The 6,848-nt window shown below is 36.7% G+C and overlaps 1 long non-coding RNA gene across 1 annotated transcript; it reads left to right on the forward strand.

The window, feature by feature from the left end:
* Positions 1–2,617: 2,617 nt before the first annotated feature.
* On the forward strand, positions 2,618–4,731 carry LOC110690116. Its single transcript, XR_002505012.1, has 2 exons — positions 2,618–3,804; positions 4,241–4,731. It is a non-coding gene; the product is annotated as an uncharacterized LOC110690116 (long non-coding RNA).
* Positions 4,732–6,848: the final 2,117 nt, after the last annotated feature.

The raw sequence follows: 6,848 nt of genomic DNA on the forward strand, positions 1-6,848 counted from the left end.
GATGCAAGCTCTCGAAGTAAACTCCAAGACAAATGTCTGTTTTGTACTTCCGGCCACCCGTAGAAACCAGTGAGCCGCCAACCTTCACCACTAAGTCCCCTTTCCACCCAAAAATCCATATGATGCACGGACATTGATCGAAGGGAAAGACGCACATTTCTCCTCCAAAGCATAGCCAATCCTCCTAATCTGCCAACACTATCCACCACAATATCATTAAAATCTGATAGAATATCACGAACACGACTAAATTCCACACTACTCAATTTCGTCTCTGACAAAAAAATCACAGACGGGGCTCCCCTCCGTATATGATCACGGAGGTTCGACACTGTAGAGGTATTGCCCAACCCTCTACAGTTGAGGCTTAAGATACTCATTGGAGTTGGCGGGGTTGGAATTCACCAACCTCCGCCGAAGCAACCACGCTTTCATGTAAGAATGTCCTCTTAACTCTACTCTCCGTAGCCACCATCTCCTCCTCTTGCCCCCTTCCCCTCTTTAAGCCAGTCACTACTCCAATCTCACCCTCCACTATACTCTTATTTTCACGTGGAAATTTCCTCCACCTTTTCACCATCTCCACATCCCCCGACATTCCTTCCCTCCCCTTTGCAATCTCCCCTGCTGAAAAAGAAAAATTTGAGTTTGCAGCTCCATTTTCGGCACTATCCTCATTAATACCTTCAGAACTAAGCTCCTTTACTAATCCATTAACACTCTATAATTGCTGCTCACCCCCTTTATCCACATTATCACTTATTATACAGGTTTGTGGGCTGCTAAATGTTTCACCCACCTCCCTGTTTCCAGCCTTGGGCTTTTGAGTAAAGACAAGAGCTTTTGCCTTCGATCGCAGCTTTGCTACCTCCTCCTTCCATTTTGTACGACCCTTCCTCGGCGACGCACGCAACCAAAGGCCCCAAGGCTTCTCCTCAACTTCTTCCTCCTCCCCCTCGTCCTGAGCACAATCCTTCTCCGTGTGCCCAAGAATTCCACACCTAAAACAGAAAGTAGAGAATCTCTCAAATTTGAATTGCACCATAGTCACAATCCCCCTCTTGTTTCGAATCTTTTGGATACGTCGCAGCGGTTTTGTAGTATCCACCATAACCCTTGCCCGCCTTGACGTATCCCAACCCAATTCATCATCCTCCACTTCGATCACGTACCCGATTTTCTCCGCAATAGCTTTTACGTCATGATTAGATCGACTATCTAGAGGAAGATTATATAATCGGACCCAGAAAGGGCAGTATTTAAGTTCAATTGATTCTGGTTGTTCATCTCCTCGAATATCCTTCAGCAACATTAATTGATTATCGAAATTCCAAGGTGCCCCATCAAGCACCTTTTCCTTGTCTGGCCAATGGAAAAACTGAATAACAAAGAGGTTATTTTCAATCTTTCGAAAAACAACATCACGATTTAGGTATATATATTTATTTATATATATATATATATATATTTATTTATTTATTTATTTTGCCACTGCCTTCCCAGCCCTTCCCCATCTCCGCTTCTGCTTTCACCGGCAACCCATCCCAACCCCAGTATTTCTCTCTCATCTTCAATCTTCAATATTTAGCTCACTTTCTCAAACATTTATCTCAAATTTGCAGAAATATCATCACAATTACTGATACCAGTAACACCAAAATCAACGAAATTTATGAGTTTCAATTCAACTTCCGACGCTTTAACAATCTAAACACTAGAATTTGAAGATTGTTCTCCCAAAATGGCTGATGATTTGAAGAGTCAGATCTTATGTGTTTAACAACCTAAACAAAGCGCCACTAATATCCTCCGTCAAATTTATCGCGGTTTTTGGGTGGGAAATTGTGTTTTGTTGATGGGATTTAGTGGGGTCAGGTTTGTGGTAGGAAGGTGATGTGCAGTTCAAGCGGGGTTAGGGGGTTTGGTTTCGTTGATGGAGGTTGGGTGATGTCGAGTCTGTGATGGAGATTTTGGGTGAGGGAGGTTTAGGTGAGGGTGGTGTTTGGTTCAGGTGGGGTTAGGAGATTTGGTTCGTTGCTAGAGGTGGTGGTTGCCTCAAGGGAAGTGGTAAGGGTGTTGGTTTCGGGTTTGGAGTGAAGGTGAGGTGGTGGTGGCTTGGTCTAATCTGGTGGGGTGGCAGTTCGTTGGTGCTATGGTGCCATGAAAGTAAGGTGGGAGGAGATGAATTTAATTAATAAAAAATATAAACCGAAAAATAAAACCGACTGGTTTAACTAGTTACAGGTAAAAGGGATTGTTAAAAGAAGATTAGAGTAAAAAGTGGGATTGTTTCTGTTAGGGGTGTTCAAATCCGGGGTACCCGAAAATGCGGGTGGATCTTCGGGTTTTTTGAAACTCGGCCCACGACCCGACCCGGAAAATCCGGGTATCCCGAATTCGGGTACCCAATTTTCTCGGGTCGGGTCATAGGGTACCCGGATTATCATGATAATAATTTGCTGTCAAAATGTAAGAGTTGATTAACAATCTACCACCAAAAGATCTACTGTAAAAGAAATAAATAAATAAAAATCTAATTCAAAGTTATTTAGTTGAACAAGTATTAATCTTTTTGTTTATAAATTGGCATTATCCAATTAGCACAAAAAACAAGTATCACTTTAAACCAAAAGATATACTCTAAACAATAGATCTATTGTATTAAAAAAAATCCAATTCAATGTTAAGCAATATATTGATAGTTCAATTGGCATAAAAAAACAAGTATCACGGATTATACATAAACAAATGAAGAAAGTTAGTGAAGGAATAATATTAATTAATAATACACACAAAATACAAAAATTAGCCCAAGTTTGAAAAAGGAATTAGTGGAGAAATACTATCACAATGATTATACACTAACAATTGAAGTGCTGCTGCAATGCATTATTGGTGTTTTGGAGTTCGCCATTGATGTTCTTGGATTTATCCTTGAAGAAGATGAAGAACACATCACTTTCTCTCTCTTCTTTGAACCACGAGTCATGAATTCAAGGAGTAAATATTACTAGCATAGGCAAGATCGAGAGAAAGGAATGGAAGAATGCAAGATGAATATGGAAAATCAGAGAAAGAGATAGAGGAAAACCAGTGAAGGAAAAAGAGAGTGAATATCGGCTGGAAAAGAGGGAAAAAATGAAAAACCAATAAACCCTACACCTACAGAAGATTCCAGAAAAAAAAAAGAAAAGAAAAAAAAAACTATGTAACTTCCGGGTTTTCGGGTACCCGTCTGCTATATAGATCGGCCCATGACCCGACCCGGGAGTTGCACAGATTTCTCGAGTCGAGTACCGCAAAATGATTTTTAAAAAAAAATACCCGAGCAATTTACTCCGGGTCGTCGGGTCATTGGGTCGGGTCAGTCGGGTCGAGTATTTTTGAACACCCCTATTTTCTGTAACTTTAAAATGTGGGATTGTTTAGGGAAGATAGAGCAAAGGTGGGATTATTAGTTTTCATTTTCCTTTAATATTAAGGCTTAGTTTCAATAGGCGAGTTAATATATAAATGGTTAAATCAAAATTCAAGAGATGCGATTTAATACCGATAGATTAATTATGTGATTATAATGTGTAGCGAAAGCCCTCAAGTGCACCTCACACTTTCCCTTTTTTCTAAGCCCTCTCTTCTAAGCCCTCACACTTTCTCTCTCTTCCAAGCTTCCCTTCTTCCATTTTCTCTCTCTTCAAAATTGCTTCAATTATTCTTCTATGGCGAGAACTCGAGGTGGTGGTACATTTAACCGAAGAAGAGGCCTTCGTTCTTCATCTACTAAAGTAGATCGACCACTACTTTCAGGTATAATCGATTTTTGATTTCGTTGTTCGTTCTTTGATTATTGTTGTTTTTGACCGATTAATTGTTGTTGTTTTTTAGCGATTAATTTTGAGCAATTTTGCGCAATCACCAGTATTCTACTCTACTCTTTAATTTCAACTTTGATTATTCTATAAATTATCTTCAATTTTGATTTATTATTTGATTTTGTGGAATTGTTTGTATATTGTAATTTGTTGAACTATATATGAGGATGAAATTGTACAGATTGGTTGATTTTTGGTATTGGATTTTAGAGGGTTGGAGTTTTGGAGATTTTAGCAGAATGTGCTTGTTTTAAGGGATGTTTAATGATGTGAACTTGATTAATATGCATTTTAATATTCTTATATGCTAATTGCATATTTTCAATCATGCTCTTTAATTACATCTGTATTATATTACTCTTTGTCTTCAGCGCTTTAAGAATCGAGGTTTTGTTGGTTGGCTTTGGGAGCTATTGTTAATTGATGAATTGTCACTTGCCTCCTCACCAAATTGTCTCTTGAGTACCATCTCTACAACCAGATTAACTAGAGAAAAATCAATAGCAGGTTACTAACCAAAATATGCTAATAGTAGCATGTTTTACAGAGTACGAGGCAATAATCAACCACTATGAAAGCGCGTAGAAGCTTCGCTATAATACAGAAGTTTCATATCTAAAACTAATATGCCTCTGTAAAGTCTATACTAAAGATACACATGTTTGATACTACAATAAACAAAACGGGAAGCCCAAGATCGACAATCCACCATGGAAATTTTAGCTTACATTGTTCTCATTCATAGGCCTTAATAATTTCATGATTAAATTATAAGCCAATTATGCATATAGGTGATGAATTCTTGGTATAAATTCTTGTCATGTAGCAACTCTTTTTAATGAAAGTGTTTATTTACTCCTTAGTTATAATAGAGCAACGATGATTCCAAAAAGAGTTACTATGTATATGAATAAGGTTGTTTAGTTTATTTAAGGGTCACGATGCATATTAGATGACCATTGTGCAAATAATAAGGTGAGTGTAGACACCCATTTGTGTCTCCCCAAAACCAAACCCGGTAATGAATACCTTTCATGTCGAATCATAATCGAATGAAGTAAAAGTCTGGAAAGTCTAGTGTTCCGGTTTCTCTTCTTTCTCTCTGTTTTTAAAAACCTATTTTATGAAAATAGCCAATCTAGTTTAGTTTGGTCCATATCAGGGGTCCAATAATAGTGTAGTTGGTCCGGGTTTAAAAGGAGCTTTCGAACGATATATTATAAGCCCAATTCCGATGAGTAATGAGGAAGTTACGACCAAATTACTAAAATGGGTCCGGTTTGATTTTTATATGCGACCCAATGATCTAGAGGAGAGCCTATTATGATTTATTATTCCTAATGCAATTAGGATTGATTATAGTCTTCTAGAATCTTATAGAAGTTTCTTTTGAATCCTAATGTGATTAACATTGATAATTGAGTTTTAAGAGTTTTATTTGGAATAAAAGAAGTGTTTTTAAGGAAATTACATTTTTACCCTTCGTACGCTTAAATTTTATAAAAATATGAAAACGAGTGGAAAAACTGTCTACAGCGCCGCACTACAGGCTGTCGCCTGGCGACATGCCTGGCGTCGCGGCGACAAGGGCGTGTTTGGCGACAGCGTCGTGTTTTATTCTTTTCGAAACTCTGATTCTTTTTTATCATAATCCGATTTATTTTCGTTATAAATAGTCTCCTAAAACCTCCATTTTCAATCACCAACTCTCATCAAGAAAATCTTGATATTTTTTCTCTTTCTCTTTTCTAAATTAGCCTTTTCTTAAGTACAAAATTCCGTATTCACAAGATCTAGACACACTTACCATAATTCGAAGTTGCCTTTCCCCTATACGTGAAAGGTTTGATTTCTGAGGGTTTGGTCCCATGTCTAATCTAAACTTTCTTTATCTTTATTTAATTTAATTGTTTGTTTTATATTTTCCTTGAAGTTACTAACGTGTGTATTTTGTTATTAGAAAGAGGTACGAGGCATCCAAGTAAGTATTTGCTTTATTGATTTTTTGATATAAAAACCATGCTTAGATTGTTATTTTGATTCTTAGTATCATGTTTAGGTTGTTATTGCTTCCTAGTATTATGTTTAGGGTAATAACTAAAAATTCCTAATATCAGATATGATTGTTGTGATGCTTCCTATTTTATTTCTTAATATCATGTTAGTATCATATCATGTTAGGGTTAAATATTTGATTTTTATTGATTAGTGACATACTAGGGTTTGTTATTAATCTTGTTAGTATCATGCATTGGATCTTGCTATTGATATTATGCTTTAATATTATTATTTTCATATTTATGATTATTTTTGTTATGATTATGATAGTTATTATGTTTCTTGATGCTTATATTTATTGTTATTGCTTGATCACACCTTTTATGCATGTTTAAAGAGAATTTGTACTTGTAATCACGCTTAATAAGATAATTAATAATCTTATTAGGGTTAATATGATTATAATTCAAGTGATCGCCAATAATATTTTTGTTTGTGCATTAATTTTCAACCAACATAGATTAAACATGTTTAGGGTAAACCTATTGATTGTATGTTAGTCAGAAAGCGCACATGAATACAAGAAGAATAAAGTAGAGGCCTATTATTAGGGCAGGTTCAATCTATTTTAGGTAGGATATGTACCTTCATCCCCGAACTTCCAGTCATGACTCCAAACTTATTGGAGTTCACGATCTCTTGGATTGTTAAGAGGTGGAACCTTTACCCTGTGAACGGTTTAAAAGTTCCTTAAACTTATTGGCGACTCTTTTGCTCTAGCTTCCTTCCCTTTGGACGCTACCATACTTAAGTGTATGATCACAGTGGGGTTCAAGTTTGTGGTAATGCTTGAAATATTCCTTACTGTTTTTGGCGACTCCATTGGGGAGGATTTCTATTTTAATTCCTGAAATTTATTTCGGCAATGATTTAGAATAAGTGGATGAGACTCGAAAAGTTCTAAGTATTTCATGTGCGTAA

Source organism: Chenopodium quinoa, unplaced genomic scaffold, assembly GCF_001683475.1.
Source record: "Chenopodium quinoa cultivar QQ74 unplaced genomic scaffold, ASM168347v1, whole genome shotgun sequence".
NCBI lineage: Eukaryota > Viridiplantae > Streptophyta > Magnoliopsida > Caryophyllales > Amaranthaceae > Chenopodium > Chenopodium quinoa.